Raw genomic sequence first — 22,154 nt, 5'->3', positions numbered from 1 at the left:
ATAATGCCTGTATGGCTGTTTGCATTGCCCCATATTGTGAAGCTTCTGTAGATTGCAAAGGGTGGGGAACTGCTACATGAAGCTTGGCTGCAGATTTGTTTTCAGAAGGGAAAAAAAGGGTGAAATCCATTGATCTCTAATTCCTGCTCACTACATAAGCTGCTGTGTTAAGGGATGGGCCACGATAAACACATACAAGACTAAATGACACAAAACCATCAGGAGAGAACAAACTGCATGTCGATGACAAAGCAGAGGTTCCTGCAGCTTGCCTGGGCTTACTGCTCACCTTGTTTCTGTAGTGAGATTGCTGGAAGATCTCCTGCCGTCGTGAACAGTGGGTTCACATTTGCTTGCTTGGATGTTAGTTGTTAAAAATGAGTCCATAGCCCTCCTCAGGGTACCAGGGTGGGATTAGGGGAGCTCTCAAGGTGGTTTGGCTGGCGTCGGTGCTATCTGGCACCCAGGCCTCACGGATCAGTCCACACACATGTTGCTCAGAAGTGACACTGACTGCATTTAGCAGGGGAAATGGGAGAGCTGGATACCCTGTAGGAAGAGGGATTTCGGTGAGTGATAGGGTTAAGGCTGAACAGTGATTATTTTGGCAGGACATGTGAGACTGTGCAATAAAATACTAAGAAGCCAGCCTTCATTAACTCCATTGCCTAAATAAATTACCTGAATTTTGGATGTACATCCTGCAGCTTCAACAGAAGTTCCCAAGACTGAGGTACGATTAAAAACTTATTATTTATTTTAAGATCCCAGATGTAGCTTTAAAGCCCAAATTTTAAGTATCTACACATGAAAAAAAAATGTGATCAAGGCCCAATATATAGGAAGAAGGAACCAATTTGTACAAAATAAGAACTTCGACAAAGAGAAAAAAAAAAAACAGCTATGAAGTTGGTCTTTTTGAGACAAACTGTGCATGGCTTCTGGTGAGAACATTTGCAGAGCATTAGGAAACCCCAGTTACTGCTGGTACGTGGGGCTGCGTGATGCAGCGCTGACTTGTCTGATCCCTTGGTCCGCCAGCGAGCCCGTCACATAACTCACAGCTGGAGCACGGACACCCTGTGATGCCCCCGAGCAATAAGTCATAGCCCTGACTAACGCGTACGCTTGTGTATGCGAGGTGAGTGTTGGTGCATTCGGATGACAAAGATGTTGAACGTACGTGCAAACATTCATTATGTGCATACACGCTGAGTACTGGGGGATTAAAATTTCATTAGCTGCTGCAGAACTCCTGGATGGTAATTTCAGGATGGCAAGCACAAAGATCCGCAAATAAGCCTATACAAATGGATTAATTTCTTCCAAGTGGAGAACTGTTTGTGTGATTTAAATTTAAAAAAAAAAAAAAAAGAAGCCACAGAGGTAAACCACTCATTTAAAATTTTTTAGGTAACGTCTGAATAGGGAACTGCTCCTAAAAACAAATTTTGCAGTGAATGAATGAACTGTCTGCCTCTTTTCTATGCATTTGCAGAAGCCCGGTCTTGCATTCAAACACCCAGTTCTTTCTGCCCATGGGATGCAGCTCTCGTCCTGTCCAGCAGTCCCAGAAGGACACAAGAGCCCACAGTTTGTAAACAGGGTGCAGAAATTAGATAAATGTGTGGAAAGCTTGGGCCAGCACCCCGAGCCCTTCCAACACAAGGCAAGGATGAGGATGGGGCAGTGAAATCACCCTGCAGAGGAGGAGAGGAAGGTGCTCCACAGCCTGTGGTGGCTTTGAGCTGCTTTGTGGAGCCCCAGGCCAGGGAGAGAAAGCATCATCTTTGTAAGTTTGTCATTAAGAGACTTAATCTGGATCTGAATTTGCTCCACTTTTGAAAATGCATTTGTAAATGCTGGTGTGAAACAGATTTATGAAGCTGAGATGGCCTGTTCTTCCCCTCCTCCCTGAAATTTCCTAAATGCCTCTCTTCACAGGGGTTGTGCGTTTGTATATAATTATTTCTTTTCCTGTATATTGATCCTTGTCTCCTTCTCCCGGACGCACTGTAATTATATTTTCTCTCCATGGGCAAGGCGCGATCTATCTCTGTCGCACAATGGGCCTGCTCTGTCAAAGCGGGGAAGAAAAAGCCTCTGTTTGCAGGGTGGTTTCAGACAGGGCTCTGACAATTGCAGGTTCTGATTCATACCTGTGCAACCGCTACTCTGTAATCAGGTGGTGATTAGTCACCGCCAGCCAATTAGCCTGCCCAGCTTCCTAAAGCAATTTGTCTATCTGCAACTTTATAAATTCTGATTAAATACTCTGTGACGAGGCCACCAGCTTGGGAGCAGGACTGCAAGCTGGACCCTCCTCCTCCTTCACACAGTTCTGGTCCCAATTCAGTAAGGATGTGGACAAACCAGAGAGGGTCCAAAAATGACCAGAAGGACAGAGTCCAAAGGAGTGCCACAACAATGGCCAAAAGGGCTGGAGAATCTGCCCTGAAAGACCAAAGGGATTCCATCTTTTCAACACGGGCTGAGACAGGGTGCTCAATAATCTCACCTGGGCTCCCTTTTCCCATGAAAGTGTGGACCTGGTGGTTGCTCAAGCTCCTTCCAACCTGCCCTGTTCCATGATTCTGTGACTCCATACCCATAACCAGAGTTTTATCAGAGGGTTTATCACTTTGTTTAGCCACGGAGATGCTCAGGGACCACCTGCAGCCCTCTCCCCCCAGCTCTGTGAGCTGAGGCATGCGGTGCCACCAAATCACAGAAATGTGGACACCCCAAGGAGAAGTAAGCCACATCTGACCTCAGGAGGGCTGAGCTGTGCCACGTCCTCCACCACTTGGTGATGTTGCAAGGGGATTTATGTTGAATCCACATGAATCCTTGCCTGCCCCAGGCCTCCTCCTTCTCCTCCCCAGCGCCGCTCCCACTGGTGAGCATTGTTGCCGGGGGCGAGCAAAGCTCTCTGAATCACCAGCAGGTTTTCCGTGACGAGCTTGCTGTGCGGCCCAGCGGAGTTATTGCCAGCCATTGAGGTCTGTGGGCTCAAGCAGTTTCAGCAGAGCCTCTGCTTACATCTGCTGCTGGCACTTGGAGCTGCCCTGCACTGCTCTCGGGCCTAGGTGGGCCTCATCAGGGTCGCCATGTTGGTGAAAACCCAAATAACACCGCTGTAGGGAAAGGTGCAGCCTGCTGGTAGCTCATTCTCTTCCCAAGAGAAGTCCCAGGGACACACACAAAGGGAAAACAAGGCCCTGATGCATGGTTCCCACCTTTCTGCAAGACAGACTCAAGTTCATCACCTAAAGCTGCCCCATCACGGTGCCCACTCTCTCCTGCAGGCACAGCCAGCCCTGACCCCATTTCCCTGCCCATTCTCTGGGGCATCCTGGGCACCCTTATGGTGCTGGTGGCATCCACCAGGGTTTGGCACATGGGGTTGCCTGGCAGCTTGCACCCTGCAAAAGTGTGCTTTGAAGTAAAACTCTAGTTCCTGACCTAAACACATTTTTACTTTCTTTCACAGGCTCACATGAGTTTTTCCTGTAATCGTAAGTTGTCGTGCTTCCCATGCTACTGCCACACATTTCCATCTCTTGCCCATTTTGCTTTTTTTTTTCTCTTTACTGACTCATTTTAATTGTGTGTCTGAAATTTGAGGAATTTCTTTTGTGTTTGTGACAAGAGAACTTGGCTTCTTGGGGAAAGGTTCCCTGCGCCCTCTTGGTTTCCACCGCATGCCTGATGCCAGCTGAGTCAGACAGCCATGCTGAAGCAAATTAGAAAAACAGGAAAGATGCTTGGCAGCCTATTCCAAGTTCATCAGAGGAAAAAGCTGGGGGGGAAAAAAAAAAAAAAAAAGAGGTCCTCGATAAAACTTGGATACCTTTATCTGGCTCCAAGCATCCGTTCATGGTCCCACTCCCCTGAAGGTAAAGAGCAGAAGTTCTGACCTTGCATCTCACCTGCCCTTCTCACAGGTGAGCAGCTCCCAGCACACAGAAACATTTAAACAAGCATGATGCAGGTACTGCTAAATCATTTCTTTGCTGTCAGCTGCAGGATGGCATCAAAGCCATCAAGGAACCCCCAGGTTCAATTTGTAGCAATAAATCTATTTTTCAGGATTTTCATTCTCCATCTATTTTTGCTGATGTGTTTTCATTTTTCTTCATCTATTCTCATAGGGACCATTACAAGTCAGAAACTAAAACAGAAGAGACCATTACGTTATGTTGCGTAGCGGCCATGGCAGAGATAGAAATGCACATAATGCATATACTGGATGCTTCCTACCCAGCAGAGCAGAAATACAATTGCCAGTGCTCTTGCTGTTCAGTCTGGTGACACAATTCTTGCATCTTTATTGCACTCTTCCTCACTGCATCATGGGTCTAGAGGAAAACCCTCCATCACAGGGGCCATCTGACCACCGAGATGGCCCCCAGAGAGGTGCCCATGGTTGACATATCAATGATATTCACTATTTCGTCTTCTTGTTTTCCCTCTGCAACAGAAAGCAAGAATAATACTAGCTTATTTTCTCATGCCTTGCATGTTTTAACTGCCTCAGTCCCTGAGGCCTCCAGCCCCAAGGTGTTTGCATTTCACTGCGTTATTTGTTGCTGCATGCTAATCCAATAAGCCTGAACTGACATGAATTACCATACTGCATGGGGAAGGATAAGTTTAGCACTTGCGTATTTTAGACATCTGTCAAGATAGACTTGGACTGGAGGGAGTCTCCGGCAGGCTCGTCTATACTGCAAGTGGACAGGGACAGAGGCATTTCCTTCCCATACTCCGTCTCTAATATTAAATCATTTTAATATTATTAAGTTCACATGAAGTCTCTTGGTGCAAATTCCAGGGACCTGATGGAGCCTAGTGCCTAGTTGGAAATGAGCCGTGAGACTTCATTGCTCCGAAGCGTGACCTACTGCGCTTTCTCTTCCTCTAGCAGCTTGGGTTTCGGTCACTTCACGCTGGGAGTTAAGGCCTACTTGTGTCAAATGTCCACCCTCTTCCCCAGGCCTTTGCTCAGTAGTGCTGAGAATTATTTTGGGGGGTGAATATAACTCATGTGCTGGAAAATATATTTTAAGGAATTTCTGGAGTATTTATTTATCCTCAAAAATACATAAGCCACCTTTTAAAGAGTTAAAAAGGGTGACATCATTAAAAAAAAAAAAAGTAAAAAAAGTCTGGTTTTGGATGCAGAGAAGCATTTTGCAACAACTTCAAATGAATTTTTTTCATTTTTTGCATGTGACTGAAAAAGCAAATCCACTTTGACCTCAATATTTTTCCTTTTCCTCCTCTTTATTGTAGTAACCAGATTTTAAAACTGGATTTTAAAACCAGATTTTAAGACATTTCTTGCTCCTCCCATAGCAATTCTTGGTCATCGTTTACCTTTCTTTATATGCATTGTTTCTTACTTAGGTTGCTCCCATGCCAATTTGAAATCTCTGTAAATAGTGGCTGCTCTTTCTCCCCCTTCCTGCTACAGTTTTGGTGGTTCTTTCTTTCTTTCTTTCTTTCTTTCTTTCTTTCTTTCTTTCTTTCTTTCTTTCTTTCTTTCTTTCTTTCTTTCTTTCTTTCTTTTTTCTTTCTTTTCTTTCTTTCTTTCTTTCTTTTTCTTTCTTTCTTTCTTTCTCTCTCTCTCTGTCTTTCTCTCTTTCCCTATCTCTTTCTTTCTCTCTCTCTTTCCCTCTCTCTTTCTCTTTCTTTCTTTCTTTCTTTCTTTCTTTCTTTCTTTCTTTCTTTCTTTCTTTCTTTCTTTCTTTCTTTCTTTCTTTCTTTCTCTCTCTTTCTTTCTTTCTTTCTTTCTTTCTTTCTTTCTTTCTTTCTTTCTTTTTCTTTCTTTCTTTCTTTCTTTCTTTCTTTCTTTCTTTCTTTCTTTCTTTCTTTCTTTCTTTCTTTCTTTCTTTCTTTCTTTCTTTTTCTAAACCAGACATTGCATGATTTTAACGAACACAGTCCATACGCAACAATAATAAAGATGAAAAGTCCCTGCTGACCACCATTGGAGAAGCATCCTCAGACAGTTCCTGCATGCTTGTGCTCCCTCATGGTGCCTTCTCCTGCATCAGGCTCCTCTCTGCTCAGCAGGGCGGCGGGCAACCTTGACTGCTCCAGAGAGTCCCTGGGGGCCAAGCTCCCTTCCTGGTTGTGCCAAGTCTTTCTTTTTGATGGTGAGTAATTTTTGACAAGTTCTATGTATCCTACCTTGCTCCTTTTTAAAATGAAAATTATAATGTCTACCTGACTAAGGAAGACAGATTGTTATGATTGATTAATATTTCAAAAGGGCCTCATAAATCTATAATCTCTCCACAGTATTACAATTCGCTGCTATTGCTCTGTTCCCCTGGTTAGTCTTTGGATCCTCTATAGGTGGTTACTAGTCTCAATTTACAATAGAGATATATTGAAATGTACAATAAAGGAAACAGACAAAGAACATCAAATGATAGGGCTGTGGAGCTGGAAAAGTTTAGGAGCCATTTCCTATTCTGTCAATAACCTTTTTCTTTTTTTTTTTTTTCCTTATAGATCAAGCTTAGCACCACATATCTGGCATGCATTTGATATAAGTTTCTGGTTTTAGTCTTCAGTCCTGATGAGATTTTCAAAATCTCTCTCAAGGCACAGAATTCACTTCCTGTGTTTAAGAGTGTTTCAGTCTTGAGCAACAGGTGGAAAATCTCTTGAAGTTTCCATCCACAGATCTATTCCTCTGCGATGTTCACGATGGACATCAAGATCTTTGCATTGCAAGTGTGAGACATGAGAGCCAGGGTACTGCTCCTTGTCTTCACGGTCCAGCAGGGCAGGAGGCACCTCGGCAGGCATGGGGCCAATAGGCAACCAGGGGAATGGTGAGGCCAACAGGGGCAGGACTGCTCCTCAGAGCCACCTGGGCAGGCTGTGAGGCTGTGGACAGGGGCTACAGAACTGCCATGAGGTTCTCCAAGGCCAAGTGCCAAACCCTGTAGGTTGGAGGGACGAACCCCATGCAGCGGAGTGAGCTGGAGGCTGACAGGGAAGAAAATAGCTTTGCAGGAGAGGATTTGGGGAGTCTGGTGACAACAATGATGGTTGGACTAGATGATTTTGGAGGTCTTTTCCAACCTTAATGATTCTACGAACAATCCACCCGGGTGCCAGCTTGTGGAGAAGATGGAGCCAGGCCCTTCCTGAATGCCCACAGAAGAGGAAAACAGACAAAAGGTACAAGAGGGATAACTCCAGTTAGTTTTGCTTGACTGGTTTGGCATTAGAAGAGGCTGTAGGAAGAGGCTGTCTGGAGAGGCTGGGGGATCTCCATCCCTGGGGATAGTCACAGGGCCCTGAGCAATGTGATCTAGCCATGGAGATGGCCCTGCTCTAAGCCACAGGTGGGGCAGACAACCTGCAGAGGTCCCTTCCAACTTAAATTATTCTTTGATTCTTAGCTCAAAATAAACAAATTTTGACATTAATTATCCTGCCTTAGCTTTTTCCTATCAGCCAGTCTCTGAAGTAATTTATGGCTCCATGGGCTTTGGGCGGCTTGGAAGAGCTCTCCCTTCTGGAGCAGAGTGAGGGGGAGCAAACCGAGGGAGACTTGGCAGGATGCTCAAGGCTTTCATCATCTAATTCAAAGGAAGGTGAACTTTATGTGACTTGACCCTTATTTAAACCCTCCACTCTCATGCTCTGAAGTTCACAACCTCTCCTTTTACTCTCACCGCAGAGTTACACCTCCTTCAGAGCCAGCGCTGGCGTGACTCACCCTGGCGGGCGCTGCTGTGCAGTCATCTGCCCGAGCTGTCGCCCTGCTGCGAAAAAGCTGCAGAAAGAGGAGACTGGGAGCAAACTTAACCTTATTTTGGATTGCTCACTGCCGTCTAGGAGCAGTGAGAATTAGGAATCAATTTCCATTTACCCACTTCAAAGCGAATTGTACTGTCGGCCCAAGGAAGCATGGGGCGCAGCTGAGGAAGATGCTGCTTTTGTGCTGGAAATGTTGCAAGGTTCAAAGTGCATCTAGGTGCAACGTGTGTGCAGATGAGTCAGGAGATCCTTGCTTCAAATGTGAGCTCTTCAAAGCGGCGCCTTCCTTTTCTGGTGCGTCTCGCACAGACCTCTCCTTTAAAGACCACAAAGCTGTAACGAAATGCTGAACCGCTCTAATGTGTGAACTGAGGCTGCCATCCACTGCAAAGCAGGACTCCCCCAGGGTTTCCTGCTGCCCCAGGCAGATAAAATGTGGCTGCCCGTCTTTATTGTTCCCATTGGAGGTGCTGCATGTGGCCGTCCACCCTGGAGGTCTGTTGCTTCCACCAGCCCTGCCCCAGGGCTGCCTGCAGGGGCAGAAATTTGGCGCTCATTAGAAAGAGATAAAAAACAATTAGATTGCAGATAAAATGAGTTATCTCTGCTTGGAAGGCTTGTCAGTCCATCGCTTTCTCTGTGGTTAGAGAAGGTATCGTGCCAAGCTCTCTGGTCCATGCTAGTTGCTCCATCGCTGTTTGCACCAGGCGTGGTCAGTGCCTGAACGGGAAGAAGATCTGCCCCCGCACCCAAGGTCTGCACCTGAGTCTGCTCCACAACACACAGGCTTGGAGCCTGGCCTGGAGCCCTCAGACAAGGCATTTGTAATTAGTTCTGGTAATTAACCCAGCACCCCTACACCCCATGCCACACCACCCTCCTCCCAGCTCATCAGAATGGCACTATCTCTTGCAGCATTACTTCACAAAACACAGCCCTGTCCACGGCTTAAACCCTGGCCTCTTTAATTAACTGACAACTTTAATCCATGTGTTACACTCTGCTTATCTGGAAACTGACTTTTACTCCTGATAAGCCGTGATCTAATTGCTCTCCAATGGGGCCCATGCCCTGCTCCACCCTGGCGGTTACCCGCTCGCCGCAGCAATAATCCCCGGCCTTGAAATGCCACGCTAGATGCAGCAGGGACAGCGAGGGAGTCCTTGGTCCTGCTGGTATCAACATGGAAGAAACCGATGTGACTTTGGCTAGTGTATTCTGGGTTTATTTGCCTTCTTGTTTTCCACTTCTAAGGAGACATTCAGAGTCCCCTATCACCGGGAGAGTGGTGGCTGGTTGATCTTTATTTTGTTAACATGTTTCTCAGCCATTTGCTCCTGTCCAGAAATGAGGGATTGAAAAAAAAAAAAAAAACACCACCAACAAAAAAACACCTCCAAATGCTTTTTGGCTGTTTTTCTAAGAGTTTCTAAAGGAGTTTTGAAGCTGAAGTTATGTGTAGGTTTAATCAGTCATTGGGTCCTGCCAGTTCTAGCCTGTTCAGCCAGCTTTCCGCTGTTATACTGTTTTGGAGATGTGCAAACCATCCTGGGTTCCAGGCATGCATATGTTCCCTTTCACTCTTCCCCTGTGGAGCAACAAATGAGAGAGCAGCTTTGCGGGGAGATTTGGAGAAAATGCCTTATCAAAGTGAGAGCATGTGTCCATCCAGCACTGCAGGGGACTGGGAAGTGGAAGGATGGGGAATGGGGGAATGACAAAAATACCAGGCGTCCACGATTCAGGAAGGATAGGTGGGAAGGGGTATCATCACAGGGAGCTCCACAGCGAGCAGCAGTGAGAGGAGATGAGATGGCAAATGTGCAATGTGCCCGTCCAGGGGAAGCAGGGAGAAGACCAAGGGGTGTGTGTGAACCCTGCCCGAAGTCTCTCTGCTGGCTGAGGACAGCAAGATGGAAAACAGCTGGCACACCCCGGTGCTTTCTGCAGCTGAAGCCTGGGATGCTTTTCCCTCCTTCCTTATTTCCTCACCCTCAGTCAGTCCTGGTGCCCTTTCAGTCGCTCAGTCTTGCAATGTCAGCAGCACGAGGATCCTGAAATGCTCCAAAGTCATTTCCGTCTTGCAGTCCCTGACACAGAGACCTCATTATCCCAGAGTCCTGAGCCTGTCTGCCCTTTCCTAGTGGATTTTATTCCTGCGGGGTCCAGATATTTTTACAATCAGCACAGGCAGTGCTATGGGAACTGGGGAAGGATGCATGTCCTCCCTACCTCCGAGGAGACCTCTGTGCAGGCAGCACATGCACAAGGTGTCTCCAGGCAGAAAGCTTCGTTAGCATCAGCGCGGCTCCTAGCCCCCGGGGCTGCCATGCAGGGCAGACGAGAAAGGCAGAGGAGTGTGCAGGTGTCAGGCTTGGGCAACAGAAAGGAGATATTTTCACTGCCTTTGCTGCTGGCACTCGCAGGATTCCTCCAGGCCTGCGCGGCGCTGACCTTCTGATGAAATTCGGTGGAATTGTGTTTACCTACTTGTACGTGGACCAAAGGAAAAGGGAAGCTATTTCATTATCAGCTTCAAAGCTATCGTGTAGCTGCATGCATAAAATACCCGTAAAAGGAAGCAGTGGCAGGCTGGGATTTAATGAGAAAACCACCAGCAACCCCGGCACAGCACCGAGCTCTTGCAAACTGCCTGCAGCAGTCCCGGCTAGGCAGCCCCAGCCCAACGTTGGAGGTTTCCTGGGTTTCTCCATCCCTCTAACTCCAGGGCAGTTCATTATTTTATTTTCTTTTCACTTCTTTAATCTTGCTTTAAACCAACAAGCTGAGTAAATAATGGGAAGTATATTTAAGCAGGAAGATAGCGCGTTAATTACTGTAAAAGACAGGAGAAAAAACACCCCCCTTCCCACTCTCCCTGCCCAAGGTATCTGTGACGTTAGGCATGCAAACACAAGGAGAAAATCAACAGATAGATCAGGTTGTTTTGCTTCATGTACAACTTTATTACCGGGCCAAAAAGGAAAACGTGAAAAATTGAGAGGAAGCCTAAATGGTTTGTTAACGTGGAAAGAGGCGGCCAAGACAGAAAACACGTCTCCTTTTATGAAAAGAACATCTTAAAAAAATCATTTTTGAGGCATTGCTGCTCGAGGCAGCCATTTGGCTCCCGGAGCTAGAATATGGGCCAGAAGTAATCAGGAATGGAGGGCAGAGGCAGCATACATAACAAGGGAGCCTGTATGTGGGCTCTTATCATTTGGAAGCTAATAGATGATGAAGGCAGCTTAATCCATGCAAATATAGAATAATGACAACCCTGACTTTGTGCGTCATAAAAATAGGGGGAATAGGAAAAAAAAAAAGAGAGAGAGAGAGAGAGAGAGAGACAGAGAGAAGTAAAAAGCACCAGCATTTGAATCGATGTGCGTCATTAATGGATGAGGCTGGAGAGGGAGAAATAATCAATCCCAAGGAGCGACGGCTGCGCTCCTGTGCCCACGAAAACCCTAGGGAGGGGAGAGGGAAAGGAGCAGACGTCAGAGCGAGCGCTCCACGGGGAATGAGCTGCTGACCACTCTGGTGCCAACCCAATTTCGCATCCCGGGTGCTGGCAGTGCTTCCTCGAGCCCAGCACGCGTCTGCCAAGCCCCACCAGCTGCCAGCCCCTGGAAGGCACTTGTCCCTGGCTCCAGGGGACACATGCCATCCTGGCCCAATGCCGGTGGCATGGTGTGGCGGGATGGATGTCCCTCGCTGAGCCCCAACATCGCCTGGTGGACAAAATCTTCTCTTCCCCATCAGTGGTGGAGCAAAGGCTGCGCTTTGTGGGCATCTGGTGAAAAGGCAGCGAGAGAAGCCCTGCCATGGTAACGGTGAGATTAATTAATAACCACTGAAACAACTTAAGAGGGGTTGTTGCAGACTTAGTCATTGCTAGAAAAATTTATTTAGCGGTCGGATACTTTCTTCATGCTGTCTATGAAATGGTACGTCCAATGGGCAGGAGGTTGCAGAGTCCTCACCAACATGGCAAGCTTGTGACAACCAGAGGTGCAAGGACACATGGCCATCCACCTCCAGTGCCACCAGCTAGTGACAGAACATCAGATCCATCCCCGCATCCATGGAGGGGACGGAGGTGTAGCTTCAAACCCCAAAACTGCTGTTTCTGATGGAGAGAGCTTCCAGTGCAACCTGGCATCACCTCACCCTTGGTCTACTCCTTACCCTCTCAGTTCTTAGTAACGCACTCCTCCGCTAATTAGCAGAGAGGGGGCTGGATAATTCAGTATGCTTGGAGGCCAGAGAGATGAGATCCAAGACATTTTTCTTGTCTGGAATCTCTGCTATTTTTATCAAAATACACACTGAGTTAGTCAGGTCAGATCTATTTTTGGTAACCTCCCTGTTGCATTTTATACCACTTTCTATTAAACTTCACATCTTTCATTATTCCTCCCTTCAGAATTAGTCAAATGCCTGTCATACCTCTGAGGTTAAGCTCACAGACTGATTATTGCCTGGGTTAATTTCCCACCTCCCACCCCCCCCACACAGTCCTCGCTGTCCTCCAGTGCCGTGGCCCTGCCTACACAGGGCTGTTACCTCGCTGCCCGGCAGGTAACTCAAGTGCCCGTTTTCCTAAGATTTGGGGGTGGGGTTTACCGTCCAGATGAACACATGGGTCTCCCGTGCTCCCCCCTCAGGTGCCAGTGCCCCCCGTACTGGCAATTCCAGTACGCTTGGTGCCTTTGCCCCTGTCCCACCACAGAACCCGTGCCCAGGCCCTGTCATCTCCATACCTCGCCCATGCCCTGCTGTAACAAGGCCTTCTCGCCGGGATCTCTGCCAGGGCACCGTCACCCGACTTGTCTGCGGCCTCTCTGCCTTCCCCTGGTGAACAAACTCAAACGGACTGAAGCTCTGCCAGGTTGTTTGTGTCGAACTGGTACGCGCTGCTAATAACTGTGTTCTTAATTAACATCTCACCCGGTGTTCATGAGCCTGCGAGAAGGTTCACCAGGCTGGGCAGTCACACTGGCATCCTTCCTAGGGCTGCGTGCAAGGTATAGTTTTCTTTTTTTGATTCTAAGATAACACGCTTTAAAGAGAGATTACATACTTTGTTATCAGTTTAGCTTTTGCATTTTTTGACTCCTTTGCAACACTTAGATGTGTGTCACTTTTTTCACAGGTGCAATTTATAGAAGCAACAGGGTATCCAGCTCCTGAAGGACACTTTCAAAAGCTTGGGTCCTCACAACTTGATATTCAATACATTGGTTTGGGCACCTAAAAGCCTGGCAACGCCTCAGCCTCTTTTAACCTTAAAATCAGGTGTCTGGTATGCAAATACTTCTCCAAATATCCTCTGCAACAACTCAAAGAGATCCTTTTCTCCACAGCATCCTCAGCCTTTTAAATTACTCTGTCGACTCATTTATAGACCAGTAGTTCAGCAACCTTCTGGCAAGCTTCATGCTTCCCTTTTGCCCGAAATGTTCTTGTTTGCTTTAGCATCTTCAGCACTTGCCTGTCGTGGCCCCTTCTTGGCGTCACTGTTTTTATATATCACATTTCACGTGATGCTGTCCGTGCCCCTCTCCCTTGGCAGCAGTCACTGTGGGACGCTGGCTTCAGAAGGCAGGATTTTTTTGGCTCAGACTTCCTTATAGCCCTCCCAGGGTTTCAGGAGGTGTTAGTTATCACAGGCGGCACGTAATGAAAGCCGAGGTAGGCGAGTCCTGGTGGCGCCGGGAGCGCACCTGGAGGCTTTAATGCCGGTCGTTCCTACTGGACTTTGCTAGCATGAAAGATTGCATCACCCGCCCCATCATGCTGCCACGACTTCAAAGGCCATGGCAATTAAACTGAAGATAAAATCTGCTATACAAACCAAGCTGCATTCACTGCCCAGGGCTTGCGCTGCAAAAACACTTTCCTGCAATGCTCCCTGACACTGTCTCTGGATGTCCGGCAGCCTGGCTGCTCTGCCTGTGGGTGGCCAGCAGGCAGCTGGGGACGTGCAGGTGGCCCTTATTCACTTCTTACTCCCTTCCCCTCCTCTTATCACAGGGGGCATGGGGAGGCTGCTTTTGGGGTGGAGGCAGGCAGAGTGCATCATGGCTTGGTCCTTCTGTGGGGAGCAGGGGGCAGGTGGCCTGCCAGAGCAATGAGCAACTCACCAGCAAGCTTCAGCAAATGGATTTACTCTTCCCTTCCATCACTGTCAGCAATATGGGAGTAATAACACTCAGCCACCTTTATGGGACTCCCTTTTCACCTGTCTGTGGCAAGCCAGAAGCTTCCCCCTTTTTTTGCTCATTCTGCCATTTTGCCTCAGTGTGATGAAGTCACCGCGTCTTCTGGCAAGAAAAGATGAGTTTCGTGGCAAAGCTCTTTGCTTCACTTAACAGCTCCTCATTCACATCCCTGTGTGGGAAGAAGTCCTCATGGCATCCATGAGCAGTGGCGAGAGGAGCCACCTTCCAGGAGCTGCTGGGTGGTGCAAGGTGAGCCGTGAAGGCTGGCTGCTGGGCTCCCTTTGCACCACGTTAGGTTGTGCTGACTTTCGGTCTCTCTTCCCTGGTGCTGAAAGTGGCTTGTGTGCTGGTGGAGGTTTGAGGCATTTGGGTTTCCTAAAAGAAAAACAGCTGCGGGACAAAATGCTGCTCTGGAAGGCAGTCTGGCCCTGTGGGAGGGATGTCACTTGTCTAGCCTCCTGCACTAGCTGTGTTCTACAATATGGCTCCAAGGTCTTGGGCACCCTGCTGGGACAGCCAAAACTCCCCAGTCTGGCTCTCCAAATCACAGCCTCTGAATAACCCATCCAGGTTTTCAGGTCAGTCACAGTTCACACTCAGACAGAGCATTTGGAAATATACATCCACTTCACCAGATGCAACCGGCCACGCTACGGAGCTCAGGACGGCTGCCTGCTCTTCACCCTCAGGCTCATGGCCCAAGTGCTTTAATTTCCAAGCTTTTTGGCAGGCTTAACTGGGTCTCCTGCTTATTTGCTCTTGACAGTGGGAGCAGTAACCCCATCATAGGGGATTTTTGGTCCAAAGTCCCACGTGAACTTCTCTGGTATTTGCACATGGGGCTGAATGTGCTGTGTGTGGCTTGTCTGTGCTCCTCCGAGGGAACAGCTAAAGCCTGATAGAAAGAGACAGCGAGAAATCCTATTATAGCTTCACCGGTCTAATCTGCAAAAGCAGAGCAGGAACAATTTTTAATTTTATAAGCACCCACTTTTAACCTTATTCAGTGATATTGCCCTTTTCCACAATCAAATATTAAACTATCTTCAGCTTAACACCTTATTACACAAAGCTTCTTAGAAAAAGAAATAAAATAAATAATTTCACACAAAAGAGTGCCAAACCAAAAGGGCCTGTGAATGCATGGCTGATTCAAAGCCAAAGGGATTTCAGATGTAAGGTATGCACATTTATGAAGCTATTACTCACCCTCCTCAGAAAATGCTCTCACTTAAAATTTTAATCCAGCTGAGGTGTTTGCTTGAGGGGGGCTTTCCCTGCAAGGTGACAGAGAGAATTTTCCTCTGATTTCAGCCAGTGTAAGGCGGGAGTGCTCCTGTTACAAACAGCGATGTTTATCTTCTCACCCTAACTTTGCAACATTTTCATTTTGTTGAGTATTTACCCTCCATTTTTTTCCAGGCTTCTGATAAGGATTTTCTTTTTAGAAAGGCAATTAATCCAAAACAAAGAGCTGAGCCCTCCTGTAAGCTCTAGAAGAGATCAGACCACTTTTGCATATCACTCTAGAAATTATAAGAGCTCCGGGAGCTTTTCAGGGAGTTACTTATTGGACATAACAAGACCACCACCAGCGTTAAGTAAGAATGTCTGCTCCCAAATGTCTCTTGATTATTATTATTTTTATAATTTTTAATAAATCTTGTCAATGGATAACTTTATCCCTCCGAGAGGTCACCGGGAATGGTTCTCTCTTGGAGACCCGCACTTGGTGGTTTGTCCACGGCTAGGCAGTGACCTTTGACAGTACCCCTAGGAGACTTGAGTGGTCCAGGCTCAGCATCACAGTGATCACATCACAGGGATGGCACTGGAAACAGGTGTTGGAGGTCCACACTGCATCGCTGAACAGGAGCTAGCCCCCGGGTGTGCACTTTGACCAGGCCCTGAAGGCATCAGACCTCCCTGTGCCACGGGAATAACCGAGTGCCGCAGCTCTCACAGGACGTGGTGAGCTCGACACTAGCCACAGCACATCGCTGGCCATGGCAAGACTTCTGCCTTGACCCACAAAGAACATCCACCACATAGGCTGGCCCACTTTTATATTTGGTGATGTAGCCAAACGAATTGCCCAGAAGAGGCAGAGCCTCCCTGAAGGTTTAAAGACTCCAGTAACCGTGGCCGAGCTGAGTTTATGTCGGCTGTAGCCCTGCTGTCAGGGGGGTTGGACTAGATGACCTCCATGGGTCCCATTCTGCCACTCGTTGTTGTTACATGGTTTATCTTTAGCCACTCCTCCACGGACAGACATGCTGTAGCCCAAGGGAAGGGTTTAGCAGGGGTACTGATTGCTTCTGGCAATACACAGGTGGGCAGTAGCTCTGCCTTTTTAAGATGACAGGTGGGGATACCAACATCAATGCCTTCAGCTTACATCATTTTGCAGAGAAGTCATGTGAAACCTCTATCACTTCTTAGACAGCCCTGAAATATCGAGCCGTAAATCCATATTATGCCTCCTGTGATGCTCCTTGCATGGTGCACCTCCTTGTAATGGTATATGAGCACAGGGAAGGCTGGCAAGTAGATAACCTGCGTACCGTGCGCTCAGCTGATTGCCACGAGGTACTCTGGAGCCAGTGCACACGTGTGCTCTCTGCAAGAATCAGATTTCATCATGGAAACTTCATAGTTGTTGTTGCTTTCAAATAATCCCCAACCGGGCCTGTCCTCCGTTTCTCCCCACCTGTTTTGTATCTGTGGTGAAGAAACAAAAAAGTCCGTGCTGGAGGTGAGGAGGAAGGCTCGTAGCTTGTTCCTCACTGATGAGCCCAGCATCCTCCAAACCCTGGGCTTTGCCTTTGCTTCACCTTCACCATCAGCTGTTTTTTTATATAAAAAAGAAAACAACCTTCTCGTGTAAACTCGTTAACATCACTTTTCCATCCGACCCACTTAGAGACCTGCGTCACTGCTGATGTTTCAGCACTGAGCAATCTTTTCTCCTTTTCTCCCCCTTCTGCACTTTGCTGTGCGTATCCCATCCGGGGGGGCTGGCGAGCAGGGCTCCCGGCTGAACCTTTGCGTGTGTGAGGATCTCTATTTATAAGTTCAACGCCTGAGCAGGCTCAGCTTCGCAGGAGTTGTCCAGAAAGAGCCGTGCCACGTTTGTGTCAACACCTGACGGGGCCCTCTCCACCTCTGGAGCCCGGCGCGGTGAGGGGATGCTGCCGGTGCAACGCCTGCTCTGCGCCATCAGACAATGCGGCTTTTTTTAGGCTGACAACCTATAATGCTGTTGGTGCCAGGGAGAAGTGATAAAGGTAGCATTTCACATCGCCAGGCAGAAACCGCTTCTCTTAGGAGAACTTGGGAAAAAAAAAAAAAAAGAGAGAGAAGGGGAAAAAAAGCACAAAGCAGAGTGCGCAATTGTTAGCAGCGATGACGTCTGTGGTCACATAATCTCCCCTGAGCTATGTTTCGAGCAGGATTGGGTGACAGTGTTCAAGGCAAAGGAAGAACCAGCCCCTGAAGGGATGCTGGAGCCCTCTTAACACAGCCCGTCGTCCTCCAGGCTGGAAGAGTACTCTGCAAATTGCGCAGGAAGAGAAAAATATTCCTAAAGCAGTAGCTGGCTGTAAAAGACGACTGTCAAATATGCAGTTTTCTGTGGGAAAAAAGCGGTGCTGCCAGCGAGGGGGCCGTGGCAGGACAGGGCCCCCAAAGCCACCGTGTCTCCCTGGCTCCAGACCTGCTCAGCTTGCACAGGGCAGGCAGCGGGCAGGAGGGAGGCTTGTCTCTTGCTGCCAGCTCGGAAACCTGCCCCAGGCTCTGACGGGTGACCTGGGATCCTTCCATCCCCTGTGTTGTCACCTGTAATGGAGAGCAGCTGGCCACGTTAGACCCTCCGGCTGTGCCAAGTGCAGGCCGGCTGCCCCTGCCCCATCCTGCAGCGCTCCTTCCTGCTCTGCCAGGGGACGCCACCCCTCCGAGAGGCAGCTCAGAGAGGCAACGGGACTTCCACGTGCAAGTTTTGGGGGTTTTGGTTGCTTTGTTTTCGTGGGATTGGCTTTCTGGAGCTCTGTAATATGGTGTATAGGGGGATTACGCAGTGTAGTCCTGGCAGGAGCTGGGGGTGGTGTGTTGCAGCATGGGGATGTCTTGAAGAGGCTTTGCGTGAGGACTGATGGTTTTATTTTATGGCTGAACACTTGGTGCGGTGAAGCCTCTGTGGGGGGTCAGTGCCAGCTGTGGGAGCTCCCAGCCTTACCTCCCTTGCTCCTGCAGCAAGCCGCAGCCCCAGGAGCTCAGCAAGCCTTCCTCACCTCAGCCAGGACCCTCTCCCCATGTACCTTCACTCCCCTCGCCTGGCAGACCGTGCCAGGTCATACAACTCCTTTCCAAAACACTGTCATTTTGTTGGGAAGTCAAACGACTTTGGTACAGAATTTTTTTCCCCAGCCAGTGCTTTATTCCTACCAGTAATCTGCTCGCAGGAGAGAGGGCGACAGAAAAAGGCCCTGAGCTCAGACTCCTCCACATTATAAAATCATCTGGGAGACTCTTTGCTGCTGCAGTATGAACTGGGTATGTGCGGCATCCTTCCAGAGAAACCACCCACCAGGGAACAGTCAGGAGGGTCTGAAAATTCACTGCTCAGGCTGGGGGGAAAGCGTCATTTGCTTGCTATTTGCTTGTTTTGTTTGGTTGGTTGGGTTTTGTTTCTGGAATAGGGCATTTTAACAAATGGGTTTGCAGCCCTGGATGCTGGGTGTCCTCTTGCCTCCTAGCTGTTATGCCCTTTCTTTGGTCCTCCTTCAGGGCCCTTCAGTGCTTCAGGTCAGAGGAGAAGCGCTGATCAGCTTGGTTTGGGCTCAGGTGCAGGAGCAAAGTTGCAGAGGGAGACTGTAGACGATTGATCCGGTAAGATCTGAATGAACACGCTATTTGATCTGTAATTATATAGCAGACGAGGCTCTGCAGGGCAGGCAGAGTCAGCATTGTGAAACGGAGGTAATGCGCTTTTTTCCTGTTCCTGTAAATTAGCTGCAAGTGCACCTTTACCTCTCATCTTACAGTGCTCCCTATCAGACATCTCTGCCTCCAGCCCGGTGGGCAGAAGAGTGGTACTGAGCACAGAGAAACAGAAAAAGAAGCAGACAAATGTTGCTGCCTCTCCTTTGGTGCCCTTTTCAAGTGCTGTTATGAAAACCATCCTGCTCTCTTTCTGGCAAGATTTCACCGGGTAGCATTAGCTGTGTGCTGCAGTGGTACTTTATAAGGCTGCAATTTAATTTAGGAGTTAATTTATGCAAGTGATGCATCTCTCCCTCTCTTCCACGAGCAGGCAGCTGTTGGGCCCGCTCCCCGTGCAGCAGAGCAGTGGCTGCGGATATCAGATGGAGAGGGAGCTCCAGCGAAAAAAGGCACTACCAGGAGATAATAGAGAAAACCACGGAGTGAGTCTTCTTGGAGGATGTTTCTGGCACAGGAAGGAGAAGAAAGTAGTTGGGAACAGCCAGCATGGATCAGTTAAGGGTAAATCATGCCAGATCAACCTGACTGCCCATGGTGTTAAAAATCCTGAGGAAGGAGTCAGAACATCCATGGCCTGGAGACTGGGGAAAAGATGATGACATCTGGGCTCAATCCAGGAAATTTGGGGCATCATTTTGAGTTCATTCCCTGCCAGCCAGCCACACATTCCTGGGGAAGATGAGCTGCTGAAGTGTCAGGCCCAGGAGGCGTTCCAGCATTCTGCGTTTTAAGGCAGTAACCAACTAAATTCATATTATTGCAAATCCTCTGGCTTTCTCATTTCATGTCAAAGAGAAGAAGGGAAACAAATTTGGCAGAGAGCCTGAGCACCTGTCCTGCTATCAATGCACATCAGCCCACTGGAAGTTTTTCCCCTCCTAGAGAACAGAGTGATTCAGCTGGGATGTGCCCAAACACCCTTGCACTCTTCACTTCTCCCCAGTGGCGGTGGAGGATGAGGGTCCTGGTGGTTGGGCAACGCAGCGTCAGCGGGCTATTTCCTGACGACTGCCCATACCTCAGATAAAGTCTATATAAATTTAAAAGGGTAGGTTTAGGTTAGACATTAGGAAGAAATTATTTACTCAGAGGGCAGTGCACCACAGGCTGCCCAGAGAAGCTGTGGATGCCCCATCCCTGGAGGTGCTCAAGGCCAGGCTGGATGGGGCTTTGGGCAGCCTGGTCTGGTGGGAGGTGTCCCTGCCCATGGCAGGGGGGTTGGAACTAGATGATCTTGAAGGTCCCTTCTGACTCAAAACATCTATGATTCTCTGTTTCTGTGATAAATGTCTGCTTCCAAAGGGTTTGAGTTTCACAGCACCTTGGGAGCAGTGACGCTGTCTGATTTGGCCGGGAGGCAAAACAGGCAGTGAGCTTGTCAACGAGCAATAACAGCTCTGCCAGAAAATCTAGGGCAGCGTCTCACCTTACCAGGGATGGGTGCTCAGCTGGTTGTGGACACACGAGACTGCGGCTCTCGGACACTCCAGAAGGCCTGGGAGCTGGGATTTCAAGGGAGATACAGCCCTATCGGCTTTCGGGCCAAATTTTCCATGAAAAAAATAAATCCAAAAATAAAAATATCAGACGTGTAAAACAACAAAATAATAATAATAATAAGGTAGTTTCCCCAGTCAATTGCGTACTTCAAGATCAGAAGTTCTGTACTTAGACACAGAATAAGCTCCCCACAGATTTTTCAAAGCTTGGCATTCTCCCAGGAAATAACACTTCTTGGGGGACCACTGCAGCCGGTTTCCCATGAGGAGGAAGGTTTGTTTGTATACAGCTGTGGTCCTTTGTACCGGCCATTAATTACTGTATGCTAATAGACTAAAGAAGGTCTTCATTTTCAGAGTATGAATATTGATGCTGTAAATTCGAGTGGAGCTTTTGCATTCACTGCTGTGCGTTATTTGCATAGCGTCTGCAGAGGCTCCCGTACCCTCGCGGTGCTAAATCAGTGAGCGCTAATTGCTGGGGCTTGGTCTGAGGGCCCGGGATTCAGCTGGATTCATACTGTCGAATTCGTGAAGGCAGGGTCCAGTCCAGGAAGGCCGCTGAATTAGGCTGTAGTGAAAAATTATTGAAACTAGCGTAGTTTGGCACTGAAATGTAACATCAGCTAGGGTTTCGCAAGCAGTTTTGACAGCTTTCAGGGGTCTTCCAGGGCTCAAGGCTTCTCTGCACGTCTCCAGTAGCAGCATCGGGGCAAAAAGCTGAAAGCATGTTGCAGAAAAGCCAGCCTTTCTTTTCTGGTAGCGTGCCATTTAGCATATCTAGCATTTGGCTAGTACAATTGCTGTCTCGGATGTATCTGCAAGAAGGATGCCTTTCGGATCTTTTTCTCTTGGCTCAGAACTTTCTCCACAGAATTTCCCAATACCCCAAATTAATCTTGGTTAGGGGGGGAAACGAAGACCTTTTCTCTGCGCTGTGTCGTCCGTGGATGTGGGAAGTTTGTTTCCTTGAGCAGACCACTGAAACCACTTCCCCAGCAGATGCACCAAAACCTCTAGTTTTGGCGAAGGTGGGTCTCACCGAGCAGCCAGGCAATTCCTGGCGATCAGCAGCACAGGGTGAACGACGGGGTCAGTGTTTCTGTGCTTTCTCCCACTGCTCCCAGCCTGAAAGACGGACACGGTGCTGGGGGGTGAGCGTGCCTCATGCCCTGTGAGCATGGCCAGGGTGGCTGCACTGGGGACACGCATTCCCAGCCGGCTGTGATCATTGTAGCATGGATTATTATCCGTAACCACCTCCTGCCATCTCCCATCCCCTTGGGCTCAGGAACAAGCCCCGTGTTTAAAGCAGGAGCGCCTGCGGTGGCAGGGGGGGCTCTGAAATGCAAACCCTGCTCCTGCCAGACCCTCTGTGTCCCCCCCCCCCCCCCCCCAGTGCGTCACCACCCGCCCTGCACAGAGCAGCGCTGGGGGCTGGGAGCGAGGCAAACAAAATGCTGCTGTCCTGCTGCACAAACCAGCGAGCAATTTGCATAACTGGGGCAATGCTGATGTCATGCTCAGCATCTCCTTCGGGTGCACGGCAAGCTCGAAAGGATCCTCCTAGAGCTCCATGGCTTTTTGGTAAGCTCTTTTTTCTGTCTTGCCTGCGCCGATTCCTCCGCAGAGATTTCCC

The 22,154-nt window shown here is 48.5% G+C and overlaps 1 long non-coding RNA gene across 4 annotated transcripts in view; it reads left to right on the top strand.

The window, feature by feature from the left end:
- The first annotated feature begins 21,928 nt into the window (after positions 1-21,928).
- Positions 21,929-22,154, top strand: part of LOC106036150 (uncharacterized) — a 39,758-nt gene continuing 39,532 nt past the window's right edge. For 3 of the 4 annotated variants that reach the window (XR_010825680.1, XR_010825682.1, XR_010825679.1), the window contains exon 1: positions 21,947-22,102. This is a non-coding gene — a long non-coding RNA (uncharacterized lncRNA). Of the gene's footprint in view, positions 22,103-22,154 lie in introns of all 4 variants that reach the window. The other variant, XR_010825681.1, reaches the window with a different exon arrangement.

The sequence above is a fragment of the Anser cygnoides genome, chromosome 1 (genome assembly GCF_040182565.1).
Source record: "Anser cygnoides isolate HZ-2024a breed goose chromosome 1, Taihu_goose_T2T_genome, whole genome shotgun sequence".
Lineage (NCBI taxonomy): Eukaryota > Metazoa > Chordata > Aves > Anseriformes > Anatidae > Anser > Anser cygnoides.
This window is presented reverse-complemented; position numbering and strand designations above follow the sequence as displayed.